At 41.0% G+C, this 17243-nt stretch overlaps 1 protein-coding gene across 2 annotated transcripts in view; it reads left to right on the forward strand.

The window, feature by feature from the left end:
* Nucleotides 1-319: 319 nt before the first annotated feature.
* The window catches only part of CAP2 (cyclase associated actin cytoskeleton regulatory protein 2), a 141681-nt gene continuing 124757 nt past the window's right edge, over nt 320-17243 (forward strand). The window contains exon 1 of one of the 2 annotated variants that reach the window (XM_081087730.1): nt 320-699. The gene's annotated coding sequence lies outside the window, so the exon portion shown is untranslated. The remainder of the gene's footprint in view (nt 700-17243) is intronic. The other variant, XM_081087731.1, reaches the window with a different exon arrangement.

Raw genomic sequence — 17243 nt, forward strand, 5'->3', positions numbered from 1 at the left:
AAATAGATTGGTTTGGTGAACATTTGTTTTTAAATAATCAGGTACATTTTTTTTTCAGCTTTTAAAGATGCTGTATGTAAAGTACATTTTTAAATGTTGTTTCAAGATATGAGTGCATCTCAACTTGATGTCTATCTAAAGCCTTAGATGTCCGGCCCTCTCCTGTCAGGGTCTTTATCCATGTACCGGGTTGTGGGACACACAGGCCTGCCTGTGGCTTCCTAAGGACCCATCATTTATCTGCACAGGTCTTACTAGCATGAGGTCCACTCTAGCGGTGGCTTCTTCAGCCAGGGGCGTCCTGGATCTTTCCAGGCTCCTTGCAATGCTGCCTGATGCGGTGACTTCATTGCTTTCCCAGCCTGGCGCTTGGCAGGCTGTCTCCCCTCCTCTCCTTCCCCATCTCCCTCTCTTTTCTCCCACGGCCCATCTGCCCCTCCTTCCCTCCACCCCCCTCTCCGCTCTGCTCCCCTTTATTTCCACTCCCCACCCGCGTGGCTTTGCGCGCTCTCTCTCCCCCTTGACTTGTCTGTATTTGGAGCTCCCGGAAGCCGCCGGCGGCTCTCCCCGGGAGCAGCGTGACCGACACCGACTCCCATTCAGGGGAGGAGGAGGGGAGGAGGGCTGACGGGAGGAGGTCGCGAGTGGCGGGCCACGGATTTGGCATCGCGGGGACAAGACCCCAGGACGCCCCAGCAGGTAATCCTGGAGCGCTGGGCGCGGCCTCGGCGGGGAGGGCCGCGGGTGCAGGTGCGGGGGGCGCCCGCGGCCGGCGCTCGGAAGTTGCGCTGAACGGGTGGGGTAAGGGGGGCCGGGACGCAAGGAAGAGAGGCGGTGTGGGCGCCGGTGGGGGCCGGACGCCGGGGACCCGGGGCGGGGACGCGGGCGGGAGCCGGGCCGGACGCTCCAGGCCCCTGCGCGGGGCGCGGGCGCGGGCGGGAGAGGCCGCCCCATCTGGGTCAGCGCCGCCGCGCACCCCGCCCCCGCCGCCGCCGTCCTGCTCGGGGCGCCCGGGCCCTGGCGAGGCGGGTGCGGGCTGGCGGCGGGGCGGGCGGCGGGGGCGGGGGCGGCCTGGCGCGCCAGGCTCGTCAAACTTTGCGGGTGTCCGCGCGCCGGGCTCTGCGCCTCGCGGGGGTGCGGGTTAGGGAGGGTCGGGGCTGTCGCTGGGCTGGATCAGACCGCAGCCATCTCGATCAGAAGGTGCGGGGGGGGGGGGGGGGGGGGGGGGGAGGAGGGGACCCGGCTTCCCTGCGGAACCTGACCTGAGGCCAGGAGTCACCTTTAAATGCGAAGGCGACGGAGGCGTTGCGGGGCAGCTTGGAGAAGGCGCCTCACCGCTGGCTCGCGGGCCACTTTGGGGAGAGGGTGGTTCTTGCTCGCAGTCGCGCTGGCATCACTTTTTGGGCTGAAATCACATATGCGGATGGCCTTTCCTGTATTCTCATCATAGATAGCAGGCTGCAGGTTTTAGCAATACTTGAATTGATGCATTCTTGACAATGGATACAGACAGGTGTCTGCATTAACGATATTGATTAGGTCCCAACGGCCCAGGCGGAAGGAGGTGAACACTTGGCAAAACGATCAGGAACCCGTGGGAAAGCAGAAGCTCTGGGCCACAGGCACCTTAATTTTCCAGAGTTGTTTGCAGAGCACTCTTTCTTTATCGCGAATGACCACTGCTTTTCCTTTAAGGACCACGCCTTAGCGCTCTCGGGTAAAATATCTAAGACCACTTAATGTAAGATTACAACAGCCGAGTGATCTTGGCGGAAATTGTTCCTATGGTGACAAGAGTCTAATTAGACTGTAAGCCTCTTGAGGGCAAAGGTGGCTCTTGGTAGTTCTTATAGCATCAAACAGTATTTGACTCAGGGCACGTAATGCGCAGACATAAAAGTTTATTAAACTAATGAACTCAATTAAACTAATGAACTCAATTATGACTTCTTGAGTGTGGCCGGATCACGACTTCTTGAAATTGCATATTTTGCGAGGAAGGACCCCAAATCTAAAAATCCGTAATAAAATCAGAATCAAGGTGTCATATAAATATTTGTTAAAATAAAGATAAAAAGAAATTGACCATGAAGAATCATGAAGGTGGCCGTCAAGTTGGTCTTGGCTAGTGGGAAAAAGTTTTTGCTGCTCATTGTTGAGTGAGAAGTCAGTTTGTCAACAAAGTGTGAATTTTGGTAAGCTTTTTTAGAAGAGGACTCAATGGTAGACTTTGCTGGCCACATGGTCTCTTTAGGATAATTACTCAACTGTGCCACTGTAGTTGAAAGCAGCCATAGGCAATACGGAAAGGAATGGTGTGGTTGCATTTTGTTTTATTATGGACACTGAAATTTGAGTTCATATAATTTTCACCAGTACATTTAAAAATGTAAAAATCATCCTTAGCTTGGGAGAGGAGGTGGAGGGGGTGGGGAGGGGGAACAAAAACAGGAGGGGAGGGAGAGTTTTGTTCTGTTGGTAGTAGTTTGCTACTCCCATGTGACAGAGTTTGGAGAGGAACCTTTTGAAAGGATTGATGAGCCAGATTCTTCTAGTGCCTAAGAGTCATACCTAGAGTTAAGTTAAATGTCTTCAAGAGTAGCATTAACTTATCTTGGGAATTACAGTGTTTTGTCTTGAATATTACCTAATGGACATCTTTATGCATAAGGCTTCGTCTTTAATTCATTAATTATGTAATATTTCATACATAAAAATAATATTTTAAGTTTGTGTAAGCTACAAACATTACATTCAGATGACCACCTGTGATCCCATCACTCAGCTTTAAAACTAGGACTTAAGAACTAGATAATTGTAAAAAGATAACTCCCAAAATGGAAGAAAGTATTTTAAAATCATATATCTGATAAGGACTTTGTATCCAAAATATAGAGAGAGCTCTTACAGCTCAATAATCAAACAATAAATAACCCAAAATAAAAATGGTCAAAGGATCTGAATGGGCATTTCTCCAAAGAAATGACCGATAAGCACCTGAACAGATGCTCGGTATCCTCATTCATCAGCAAAGTGTCAATCAAAACCACAGTGAGATACCACTTCACACCCATTCAGATGGCTACATTCAAAAGTCAGATAATGACAGTTGATGAGGATGTGGAGGAATTGGAAGCTTTATACAGTGCTGGTGGGAATATCAAATGGTATGACTGCTTTGGAAAACAATTTGACAATGCCTTAAAAGTTAAACAGAGTTACCATATAATAAAGCAATTTCTTTCCAAATATATATATATATATATATATATATATATATATATATATATATCCAAAAGAAATGGAAGCATATGTCCACATAAATCCTATATACAAATGTTTATAGCAGCATTATTCATAATAGCCAAAAGGTGGAAACAACCCAAATGTTAATCAGCTAATGAATGGATAAATAAAATGTGGTTATATCCATACAATGGGATATTATTTGCCCATAAAAAGGAATGGGGTGCTGATACATGCTACAATGTGTATGAACCTTGAAAACATTATCCAAAGTGAAAGAAGCTAGTCACAAAATACCACACATTGTATAATTCTGTTCATATGAAAATGTTCAGAACAGGGAAATCTATAGAGACAGAAAATCGACTAGTGGTTACTTAGGGCTGAGGGTTGGAGTTAGGGAGGGTGTTAGTTAAAGGGCACAGGGTTTCTTTTTGAGCTGATGGAAATATTCTAAAATCGACCATAGTGGTGGTTGTACATATCATTGAATTTTACACTTCAGATGGGTGAATTCTATCTTATGTGCGTTATCTCTCAATAAAACTGATAAAGAAAATAAACAGAAGGCTAGAAAAAAAGACTAAATTACCTATCCTGTTGCATCTTTCTTTGTGAGCTTCAAATTGTTGTATGTAGCTACATAGTATTCATTGTTAGATATTCCATAATTTATTTACCCATTCTCTTATTGATGGGCATTTGGGTTGAGTCTTTTGCTATTACAAAGAGTGTAATTTGAAAACTTTCTTTTCGTGTCTTAGCACACATGTGCAAGAATTCTTCCATGTGAATGTGAATGTGCCTTGTATTTTAATGACCCAAAAAGGTTGATTCTTCCCCTGACTTATAGATAAATGCTATCTACCCTGCTTATTCACTCCCTCAAACCAAGATAAAGTAACTAGAGATGAGAACCTGGCTTCTCATCCTATTTAAATTCTAATTGTAATATCTATTTTCTCATGTCCTAAGAAGCATGGAAAAATACTAATCTAAAACTTTACAACAATTTCACAGCAGGATCACTTACCTCAATCACTTATGAGCATCTCCATCCTCTTACTGGTATATATCCCCTGGCTTTAGGATGGGACAGAGGACAACTTTATTATATCAAAGGAACATTACTTTAAGCAAGGTACATACTAGTAAGTGCTTACTAATCTTCACTAACATTTTCCTTGTATGGTATCCTGCTGGGTACTCCAATGTTCCAACACGATCAGTTTGGTTATTCTGGTAACAAGCCAGTTGGAAATCTGGAATTTTAGCCTTGGGCACTTTGTAGGTCTGCTGTGATTCAGCCTGTGAGCTTTTACAGTTTATTCGGGATATTTCCAGTTAGGAAGTAGGGGAGCACCCTCAGGTCAGAACAAGCCATTGTAAGGGATTTTTTAACGTTTATTTTCTATTGTAGTAAAATATACATAACATAAAATTTGCCATTTTAACCATTCTAAACTGTACAATTCAGTGGCAATAAGTGCATTTTAAAAGTTGTGCAATAATCAGCATCATCTCCAGAACTTCTTGATCATCCCTAACTGAAACTCTGTCCCCATCTATAATAATAAAATGCTAATTAGACTGAATGTCCTTCCAGACATCCTTCCAGACGTCCTTCTGGATGACCTTCTGGACAAAGCTGGGGCTGCGAGGGAAGCCCAGGTCCCGGGGGAAGGAAGGCCTACTCTTGCATGAATTTCATGCATCGGGCCTCTAGTTATATAATAAACCCCTATTCTCCCCTTCCCTCCGCCCCTGGCAACCACCATTCTACTTTCTGTCTCTATGAATTTGCCTGTTCTAGGTACCACGTATAAGTGAAATCATAGCACCAGCTAACAGAACTTAAGGGCCATTCTACAGTATAAAAGTCTGCTCTAAAATTATTCTTGTTTTGATAGAAAGGGATAATAAAGAGCCAGAGAATTCTGGGAGACTGCAAGTAGAAATGGAGTGGTATAGATGGCAGTATTGAAGAGGATGATGGTCCCTGGAGAAGCCAGTTGCTGGAGACACCAAAGACAGACCTTGTCCTGTGTCTGTACTTGTACTCAGTTTCATGAGAAAATAACCTTTGTTGATTTGCATCAGTCCCCATCGAAATCCAGAGACACTCTGGGATCCCCTGATTATTTATTCATTCCGCCACACTGAGTGACTGTTATAGGTCCAGTGAGAAGCAAAAGGGATACAAAGATGAATATCAGTGAAGGGTCTGATCTGAGACAGAACAGAAGATGACCTAAGCTGTGAACATAGATCTCAAAGGATCTGCTTAAGTGGTCGTCATCATTAGGTCCAACCTTGTTTCTAGGAGATTTTATTCTGGGAGAATCACTGAATTCTAATGAGACAAATCAGTTATTTTACTCTAAGGTAACAAGAAGCAGCCACATTGGACCACAGTAAGAACACTGGCCAATCGTATTTTTCAGAACCGGGTAAAATAGGCTTCACAGTGGTGAATGCTTATTTCAGTCTGATTGTAGTCTGACATGTAGTTGGAGTGTTCATTTTATGGAATCTGAGTTTAGAAACCTCTGTATTGCCCAGAATGTGTAGGTAATAGACTAGTGTCATGTAAGGTTGGTCTTTCCACCTAATGAATACAGTCTGGTGCTTCTGCTCACCTCTCTCAAATGGCAGGAAGCTGAGATATTTGGCCCATTAGTAGGTTGACAGAAGAGTTTATCTAATTCGTTGCTTGGCATTAGGCTAAACACCGTCTTTTTCCTGGCATCATCTTCTACCATGCTAGAATCTGTAGCAAGACATTTTCAGGGGTACAATGTAGGTTCGCATATATTTGGACAGAATTTTTAAAGCTTGAAGTTTTGTTTTTTTCTTCATATCCACTTCTTCTTTTTCATTTCTTAGTACTCTCATGGTACCCTCTGGTTGTTCAAAGTTCCTTCTGTAGACAGCACCCCCTTCTTCCATCCTGCTTCCTAATGGCCTCTCCTTTCATACATAGGCCTCCTCTTCCCTCAGAATGGAAGGTGGACAATTATCTAAGTTCTTCAGTAATTGAAAACTTTAAGAAGAGGTTTGTTAATGCAAATGAGTCCAGGTAGTATGCAATGAGGGGTGGAATTCATTTTTTAAAAAGTATATGTATATGAGAGGATATATAAAATAATATATATATTTTAGAGAGGAAGGGAGAGGGAGAGAGATCGAAACATCAATGATGAGAGAGAATCATTGATCGGCTGCCTCCTGTATGCGGGAGATGGAGCCCGCAACCCAAGTGCGTGCCCTAACTGGGAATCGTACTGTGACCTCCTGGTTCATAGGTCGATACTCAACTACTGAGCCACACTGGCCAGGCTGGGACTAATTTTTGTGCTTCCTACATTCTTCAAACTATGTACATTAACTACATGCAGAGACTTCCAAAGGTACATGTACAGTCACCTTTCTCTCATTTTATGTAAGAAAGGCCTATCTCAAACCTATCTTATTCGTCCATTTTACTAAAAGGTCTATCTCTAACCCATTTCATTAAACTGCATTGTCCAAGAATGTCAAAATCTAGGGAATGGGGAGGGAAAAAAAAGGGGGACATTTCAGAATATCAGTTTTGGAGATGAGAAAGTCAATAATTATATTTCCTGGACATTGCAAATCATATGTTTTCTAAGTCTTTGATTTAAAAAACAACAACAATGAAGGTACTCTAATAAAACTGTAAACTAATGTTAAAGGAAAAATTTAAAAGAGGATGAAACATGATTCTCATACAAGTAATAAAATTAACATTTTAAAAATTTAAAAATAAGAGAGCCAGAAAAGTCTACAATCAACGAGGACCATTGATAGGAATGCTGAAATGAATTTACTTAATAGATATAACACTGGCTTCTTCATAGTTTGAGAGGGAAGTCAATTGGACTTCCACATGATAAAATGTATTTGCATTCCCATAGAACATAATTACTGACTCCACTAGAAGTTTTCTACAAGTTCACATCTCTGTGTACAGATTTGTGAATTGCTTAGGCAAAGACCATGAGTGGCTGAGATAACCCAGATGGATGAATAGATAGGGTACTCACTAAATTTCAGTCTTCCCCAATTTTTCCTTCCACTGATGGTTAAAATAATTTTTGATATTTCATCACCATGTGATGTTTAGTATATAACTCAGAAGGAATTCAAAGAATTGAGTAATGTTTCTGTTACAAAATCTCATTCATTCTTATCTCCTTATTTATGTGAATAGTTTCCTAGCATTTTCATTGATAAAAACAAAAATTGAGTCAAATTGGTTTTCAATCTTTACTCATTCTAATAACATGAATATTCATCCCCTTATGCATGAAATAATTGAAAAATCAAAGTTCTCAAAAAGAGAGGGGTTTCCAATAAAATTTACTTTTTATTTACGTTTAGTAATTATGTGTCAACATTTGTCATATTTGTATTACTTTTTTAATTTGCATTCAAATAATAGTTACAACAATAACAACTAGAACTTTTTTTGCCACTGGATTTAAATTAAGTGTATATACATATTTTGATGCAGAAAAAAAGTATGATAGGGTATTGAATAAAAGACATTAAAGCATAAAATACATAAAACTAGAATAAAATTCTATGGGGGAAGAAGAATGGAAATATAAGTTCAAGGAGAAAATGTTATTATGCAAAATTTATGACTTTCAAAGAGCAGCCTGTTTATGTATCCTTTTAAAATGAATGGTGATGAATTTCAATGGACATATTTCAGCTAGTGATAAAATAGTTTTACTTTTGCAGAATGCTGGAAGTTACATTCTTCACAACTACTTACATTTTGGTGAAAGTTTTTATATACCTATCTAAAAATATGCAAGAGAGTTTTACAAAGATCTTTTAAGTTATATACAAATTGGAAAATCTCTTGGTAGCTCATCCTGCCTCTGTTTTCTGACCAAAAATCAAGGGTCTGTAATATGGTAAATGCCATCTGTAAGTTTAGTATTGGTAAATGAACCAATTTAATGACTGACATAGTTCTAATGACTCATTGTTCTGTTAGATTTAGGAAAGACATTTAGAAGTAAAGGTCTTGGTACTTGGGATACCTCTTAAAAGGAGATGATGGCCCATCACATTTTATTTATTTATTTTTAGGGAGTTATATCTTCACTTTGCTCATCTTTCTTGTTCTTCCCTTTGGAGGCACTCACTTTAAGGTATTACGTGTGTATGCATGTAAGTGTATAAGGACCAGATAGATAGCACTATCATTGGATCTGTAAATGGATAGCCTTCACCATGTTTGGGAAATTTGGGGCAAATATTTCTTCAAATATGTTTCCTGCCTAAATCTCTTTGTCTTCACCTGGGATTCCAATGACATTAATATTAAACCTTTTAATATTGTCCCACAGGCTTCTTAGGCTCTGTTCATTTTGTTGTTGTTGTTGTTGTTCAATCTTTTCTCCTCTCTGTTCTTTAAATTAGATAATATCTATATCATCAAGTTCACTGACACTTCCCTTTGACTTCTCTGTTCTGCCATTGAATTCATCCAGTGTATTTGTGTTTTTTATTGTTATTGTATTTTTTGGTTCTGTGTCTCTTATGAGAATTTTGATCTTTCCATTCATTTCAAGAGTGTTTACCTTTATCACCTGGAACATAGTTAAAATAGCTCCTACAAGTCTGATAATTTCAACATAGTGTCATTGTGGAGTTGTTGATTGTTTTTTCTCTTGCGAAATGATGACATTTTCCCAGTCCCTTGCATGTCAGACATTTTGGGATGAATTCTTGACATTTTGAATATTATGTTCTGAGACTCTGAATCCTTTTAAAATGCTCAATGTTTTTGTCTTATCAGGCAGTTTATCCAGTTCTGGCTTATATTCTATGGGCAATGGTTCCAACATTAGTTCATTTTTCAAAGCTTTTGCTGTGCTGTTTTGGGTCTCGTGGAAACATAAGTTAGGGCTTAGACTGGGACTTGAACAGTGGCTTATATCATCGTTCAGTTCTCAAAGCCATTGGGTCTGCCCCACATCTGCACAGCCCAGGGGAGAAACCATGGCCTGCACTCCATGCATACAATCAGAGGATCCCCTTCTTCAGTTATCTCCTCTGGGATTCCTCCCACACTCTTCTCTTCCTTAAGAACCAATTTTTCCTGATCTTCTGCCAGAAATGTTTGGTTTCTCTTAAAGTTCTAGTTGCTCACGGCGCTGCAGTATAGACTAGAGTCACCCTCAAGGCAAAGCCCTGAGAGAAAAATGAGAGAGAAAAAATAACAGGGATTCTCCCACACTCTTTGAACCACAAGGGTTCTTTCCCCTCAACCCCCCACCCCCGCTCTTTGGCAATAAGACTAGGTTTCTTTTGCAGAAATTTTTAGCTGCTTATGCCACACAATTCTGTGACTGTGGCTACTCAAAGAAGAAAAAAATGGGAAAAACCTGCTCGTTTCCTCACATTCTTCAATTTACAGTGGCCTCCTTTCCAGGTCTTCTGGCCAAAAAGAGGAGGGTTCTCTGGGAGATTTTCTTGCCCGCACCTCCTGCACAGGTCCAACCTTTAGGCAGACTCTGGAGAGAAAAAGAAAAGCCCCAAATATAGCCCCAAATGGGCCCCGTTTTCAAGTTTGGTCGCTCTCCTCAATTCACTTGCTATTGTTTATCTTTCAGAGTCAGGGAGTTGCTTTTTGCATTTTGAATATAATTTAGAGACAGGCTACAGTAGGCTTATACCTTCAAGACGTCACTGGTAGTTCCCTCCTCCTTTTCCCCTGTTTTCCCTACACCCTGCCATTTTTTTCTTTTCATCTTGCCCTTTATCTGTTTCCCATTTCTTTTGGGCTGTCAGGTCTAAAGAGCAAAAAAGAAGAACCTCTAGTTCTTTGATGGCTCACAGCTCTATTTGAAAACTGATTTTTGTCACTCCTAATAAATCAAAGTCAAGTCTGAAAGGAGACCCAGAGGCTGGAGACACATGAGGAAGAAAGGGGAGTTGGAGAGTGCCTGGGCCAGATCCATCACCTGGCTACTTTAAGTCAAATGATCACAGTCACATTTGTTGAAAATATCCATGCACAAATCTGGCCCAGCACTTAAGAAGTGATCCTTACAGCTTTTCTTTTAAGAGAGTTGCTGAATCTATTATTCAATTGTATATAAATTTTACAGTGAGTGCCAGAATGTTGAGATTAGGAAGAATTTCAGCAAACCTTCTTACCTTCATTAGTCCAGAGAGAACATGGCAGTCTTAACACTGAAAGACAAGATTTAATGAAGTAAAATACTTTTAGTATGCTAAGAGAAATAACTGACCATAAAAAAATGCTTTCCCCTTTATGCTTTCAGTTAATAGCATTTCTGTAGTTTCTTTGTTCTATGTCAGGAGTGGAGAATGTCTGTCCCGAGGGCCGTATAAGGCTCACGAAATCATTTAGCCTGGCCCTGGCAAGGCATTTGGGTGAGTTAATTAAATGTTTGACCAAATATAGCAGGCTAATTTTTAAGTTGATAATTCTGTATGGCCCATGAATGATGCTATAAATATCCAAATGGCCCTTGGAAGAAAAAAGGTTCCCCACCCCTGTTCTATGGCATGGTCTTGGATGAGTGGTGTGTGAAATGTTAGGGTTGTTGTGTTTGGGAATAGGAGAGGTGGTAATACACTCTATAATAGTTCACAGGTTGAGCACTCGGGACAGATCATGATGATGAGTGCTGTGGAGCATTCACAGATAAATTACAACACTTAGGCATCACTTATAGTTCACAGTCTCCTTTAATCTTCCATAGAGTCCCGGGGCAGTTATTATTATTAGGTAGGTAACACTTATAATTCCATTCCAGAAGTCCCTGGACTTTAGGTTCCTATTTGCAGCTGCCAGCTATCCTCTCAGTATCACCATAGGCACTTGAAACTCACAGGTCCAAAACTGCTTCTCTTCATTACCCACCTCCATTCCCTATCCCTGTTTTGATCGACACCACCCTACCTCAGAGCAAGACATCTAAGAAATCCCACCTTCTGCATTTCCCTCCTGATCCCATTTAATCCTTTCTCAGACTTTACCTATTTTATACATCTCTCAGATCTTCAATCCGCTGTCATCATGGCAGTAATTCCCCAGGTCCCTTTCCAGCTTTATCAACCACTCTTTCTAACTCCCCATCAAGCTCTTCTTTCTCCTGCTTTCTTAGAAAGCTCCTGGCACATAGTCAATGCTCAATAAATATTTTCTGGCTGTACTGTCTCTATGTCTTTGCACAAACTGGCCATAAGCTCAGGAACACCTTTACTTACCTTTCCTCTGAACAACACCTCCTCATCCTTTGAGATTTAGTTTAGTTCCTATTCAAACTTTAGTAGCCTCCTACTTCCCAGGGCTCAGTTGAGTACCTCATTTCTTGGCCCTTCCCACATGCTCCCATATTACACTCTTCCATTACAGGGCTTCTCAAAGTGAGGGGCCTCATAGTGTACTTACTAAAAATGCAGATTCCTAGCAATACCCAGGACCACTGAATTGTATAGCTGAGTGTGGGGCTTAGGAATCTGCATTTAAGGCCCAACCCTTCCCAGTGATTCTGATGCACAGGGGTGAGAGGAACAGTGAGAACTGCCACTCTTTTCTGTCCCCTAGCTTGACCCCTACAACTAGTTCCAGGAGAGAGGACTGTGGCCTCTCAGAGCAGTCTCTGGCTAAGTTACCATCAATCACTTTGCTCGGAGAAGAGAGCATCAAGTTATCAGAGATAATAGGTTTTAAACTGTACCTTTATAAAGAGGAACAGTACTTATTTTTTATTTGATTTTAAATGCTTTATTGAGCTAAAATTTTGCATATTATGCTATTCACCCATTTTACATGCACAATTCAGTAATTTTTAGTACATATACAACACTGTGCAACTGCCACCGCAATTCTAATTTAAATCATTTCCATGACTTCAAATAGAAACTTTGTGTCCATTTAAAGTCAACTCTCCTTTCCTGTTTCCAGCCCTAGGCAACCCCTAATCTATTTTTTGTCTCTACAGATCTGCTTTTCCTAGATATTCATATAAATGGAATTGTAGAACACAGGGTCTTCTATCTCTGCCTCTTTTATGTAGCATAGTGTTTTGGCAGTTCATCCATGTTGTAGCATGATCACTACTTCATTCCTCTTTATTGGCAAGTAATATTCCAGTGAATGAATATACCACATTTCTTTTATCCATTCATCTATCAATGGAAATTTAAGTTGTTTCCTTTTTTGGCCATTATGAATGAGGTTGCTAGGGATATTTGTAGACAAGTTATTATGTGTGTGTACATGTTTTTGTATCTCTTGAGTAGATACCTATGGGTGGGATGACTGGTCATATACCAAATATATGCTTAACTTTTTAAGAAACTTCCAAACTGTTTTCCACAGCAGCTGCATTCCCACCAGCAATATAAGAAGGTCCCAATTTCTCTTGAGCTTCCCCAGCACTTGTTATTATAAGTCTTTTTAGTCATCCTATTGGGTATGAAGTGATATTGTGTGGTTTGATTTGTATTTCACTTTCTCTAATGACTATTAATATTGAATGTCTTTATATGTACTATTGGGAAAATGTCTATACAATATTTTTCCCATTTTTAAATTGGAGTGTTGGTCTTATTATTGAGTTTAAGAGTTCTTTATATATTCTGGATACAAGGAGAACGGTATACTTTTTGGAGGGACAAAAGGTCCATGAAAGCCCTGCCCAGGCTGCAGTAACCTGGCCAGCGGCATCTCCATGGCTCTTCTTTTCCCAGTGCCAGGTGTGGCCCTTGGGGAACTCCTAGAGCACCTCTTTGACCTCTTCCTCCTCAGTGGCCTAACAAGATCAGAGGGGCAGCATGAGGACACAGGAATAGAAAGAGCTTCCCCAACAACATTGGAGCCTAGAAAGGGTCATGGCAGGGTTTGGGGAGGGAGCTACTTTTCCATGGAGGGTCCTTACTTCACGCTTAGCTAAAGGAGTTCCCACTTCAGTATAGAGGAGTGGAATAGGGGTCTGTCCTGCTTCCACTCAGCCTTCACAGCCTATGACTTTATGGCTGTGTCCTTACCCAGTCCCACCACTCCAAGTCAAGGCACAGAGCAAGCCTTCAGGATATACTTAGATTCCTCCAGGGTCTCAGTTCTCACTGGGCTCTTTCCAGGTGAAATTACCCAGTTCCCTGCAGCCTGGTGTCCTAGAGGGCTGGCCTGTCCCCAACAGCCCAACTGTCCTCTCCTCAAGGAGATCATGGTGCCTTGAAGACATACTCTGAGTCTCATCCACCTGTGCAGCCCCAGCAACCAGCACAGAACACAGCTCACACATATGCATATGAATGAAGAAGGAAAGAGTTTGTGTTTTGGAAGTGAGGAGCATTATGCAGGCAATTAAGGGGCAGGTCTCAAATTAAGATTCTCTGATGCCAAAAAATGCTTTTGCACTACCTCAAGTTGTAAACCCTAGCCTCTTATCTTCATAAATTCCAACCTTGAAGAGAAATGTTTATGATATGAGAATGATCAGGGGTGGTTCTGAGGAGTGGTGCCACCAGAGTACAGAGGGCAAATGGATGGGGAGGTAATTTCTATATGTGGTTGCTTATTTTACCTTCAGGTGACAGGAAGTTAATACCTGGAGGCAAGTTACCTCTGATTTGTGAGACGCTGAATGACTCCTCAGAGAAGTTGAGGTTTGGAAAGTGGGTGCAGCAGTGCCAGGAAGGACCTTGAAGCAGTGGAAACAGCAGAACCACAGCATAGAGGAGACATGCGGGGGACAAGTATGGGAGGGGGGGGCATCTCTATGACTGGATCTCAGGAGTCTGACAAGGTACAGAGAGCTGGAGTGAGATCCTTTTGAAAATCAACTGAAGATTTGCTTCTTTTCTCTGTAGTGAGACATTAAGCAAATGGCCAATCAGGATTTCATATATGTTCTCTCCAGTTTTGTGAAAAATTTTAAGTGTTCTTTTCCTGTATAACTCCCTAATCTCTTGTATTCTGATTACACTATTTCAACACTCAACCACTCTTGGAACTTTTTTGCAATATAAAGAAAACAGTGCCTTTTTTTCCTTTTCTGTTTGGTAAGAAGCTGGCTCCAGAAATGCTCTGTGGGAGAGTAAGCAAAAGACATGAAGGCAGGCACCTCAACAACATGAATGTATCTCCTAGTGAAATAATTCTTTGGCTTGACCAAGCAGGGTCTGCTTCCAGCCCCTCCCACTACCGCTGGGCAGGAGTATTTTAATCACTCCTGATTTTCTAGATATGAGCATTGTGCTTAGCAGGTCGTGGAGACTAACTGAATGAATGAAGCAAGCATAATCAGTGAGATAGTCACTGAATGAGTGAATGAATGAATATCATTGTTTTTCTATATATACTATTATTCCAGTTAGTAAGACTGAATCACAGGATCTTCCAGAAAAAAAAAAGATAATTAATATAGTCATGATAAAGAGAATTTAACAATCCAGGACAGTCTAGTTTGATGGTAGTTTAACAACATTTTTTAAATTTGGTGGAATTATCATCAAGAAAGTAGCCTATTGCGACTTTATTGTTCGCAGAGAGCTCACCCATAAGCAATCTGCCCAGCCTCACACCATGAAACAAGGTTTGAAAGTCTTCAATTTCCTAGTCACTTCAAGTCTATTTTCTAGTTAATCTTCGTCTTATGATCTTTGAAATCCACTGGACTTTTACGGAATCAGAAGCTCTGAAGAGCAGGAGAAACGGATCGTGAAGAGCACAAAGTTAGGCCAGAGACAACAGAAGAGAAACTCTCACCACAATTATTTCTGCACCTTTGGCCTCTTAAGGAGAGCTGTAAACTAGCAACCCGGACACCCAGAAGACCCAGCCCTTTTATTAACAGGAAAGAGTTACCAAATAGCTTTCTGCTCTACTTGTCTTAAGAACTTGCTCTGAAGAATTTACAAAACAAACAAACAAACAAAAAACCCTTTGGACAATGTAGTTATAAAATTTTTGAAACCTAAAAAAGAAGGAGGAACCATGGAAAAGCGTACGGTTTACATTAGAGAGAGCAAATGTGCCCTTTTAAATCAAGGCAGGAAGCCATTGTGGTTTTGGTTTGTTTGTTTGTTTTAAAGATTTTTAATTGATTTTCAGAGAGAGGAAGGGAGAGGGAGAGAGAGAGAGAGAAACACCAATCGGCTGCCTCCCCCAGCCAGGGATCACTACTGCAACCTGGGAACTGAACTGGCAACTCCTGGGTGCATAGGACAACGCCCAACCAACTGAGACACACCAGCCAGGGAATCACTGTGGTTTTAAGTGGGAATACTAATCCACTATCTTCTTTTACATGGACATTTCTCCCATGAAAAGTTGGCTTTCCGCCTGATCTGAGATTATGCCAGGATGTGGGCAGGCGAGGGAAAGGCAGTGAGGGGTAGCCAATTAATTAGTCAATCAGAAAGTATTTATAGAATTCTCCATGTACATGGCAGCATGCAGGCTCGGTGGGAGATACAAGGAGAATCAGCCCATGAAAAGCTCGGACTAATCTCCTTGGGAGGCAAGGTGTGCATGTGCTGGCAGAAAAGACAGCATGAGGTGGTATTTTAATTGGGCAGTATGTCTTCCAGGCACCAGAAGGCTATACAGACAAACACGCTGTTACTCTGGGCTTATCACCATTTATTCTGGGCCATGGGGTGTCAATTTTCAAAGTGACTATGAAAGCTGCTTTTTATAACTGGTTAGACCAAGTAGGTAGGGCCTTTGTAGACCCTGAGCATAAGATGGTTTGGGTGCAATATATGAGGGATGAAGGAGTGTTATTTTCCAAAAATGATTCCACAGAGATTATGCTTGTGTCCTTCGCAGGGGACAATTTAAAAGCAAAAGAATCATCAGCCGAAACCGGTTTGGCTCAGTGGATAGAGCGTCGGCCTGCGGACTGAAAGGTCCCAGGTTCGATTCCGGTCAAGGGCATGTACCTGGGTTGCGGGCATATCCCCAGTAGGAGATGTGCAGGAGGCAGCTGATCGATGTTTCTCTCTCATCGATGTTTCTAACTCTCTATCTCTCTCCCTTCCTCTCTGTAAAAAATCAATAAAATATATTTAAAAAAAAAAAGAATCATCATAAAAATGTTTAGGGGGAAATATATGACTAAAAAAGTACTAATTACATAGCCAAATTTTCATTTCATAGTAACCATTACACATAAGTTTTGAGAAAACCTCTTTTAGAGAATTAAATGTTGAAAATAATAATGATAATAAATAATAATATGATAATAATGGCCTAAACTTTTCAGCTGCTCATTTTCCTTGGCCAGATCTTGCTGAACATTGCAAATCTCCAAAGACTTGATGTAGCGGTATGTAGATCTAACTACTCCCATGGAAAGAAAAATGAGATGGGATGTCTTCATAGCAGGAGCTAGCAAGTTTATCACTGACCATGTGCCATTCTTTGTATGTCTTCATATGCATACTTCCATCAACTCTATGTATAGGTAGTAACTAAAACAAAGCAAAATTAAGCTGTTTTCCCAGAGTCTCCCAGCTAGTGATTCCAAAGGCTCTATACCACCCTAGTTAAAAATGGGCAAAACAATTGAGGTCTTATAAAATGTTTGAAAGTGTGGGGAACTCTGGTTTTCTGGAAACTGCCATGAGAAGGATAGAAATGTGTGCACGCTCTCTCCCTCAGTGCTTTAAGCTTAGTCATGGTACTGTTGGTATAACATTGGCCATTGGACAGCATTAGGAACCAAATTCCTGTACTTTGAGGATGGGTTCTATAAAATGACCAATAAAGCAAAAAAAAAAAATTTTTTGTTATGATAGCTATCTTTTATCCTACAATAATGTTTCTAGCACAGCTTATTATTCCAAGACACGTTATTATTCTCAGAGATGCCTTTGAGAATACTTACTGGCTATATTCTTGTTGAAGTATATGAAATATTTGTAAATATATGAAATTGGTATGAGAGATGTTTGAATTGTTTAAATAT

Source organism: Myotis nattereri (assembly GCF_964212035.1).
Source record: "Myotis nattereri genome assembly, chromosome: 3".
NCBI lineage: Eukaryota > Metazoa > Chordata > Mammalia > Chiroptera > Vespertilionidae > Myotis > Myotis nattereri.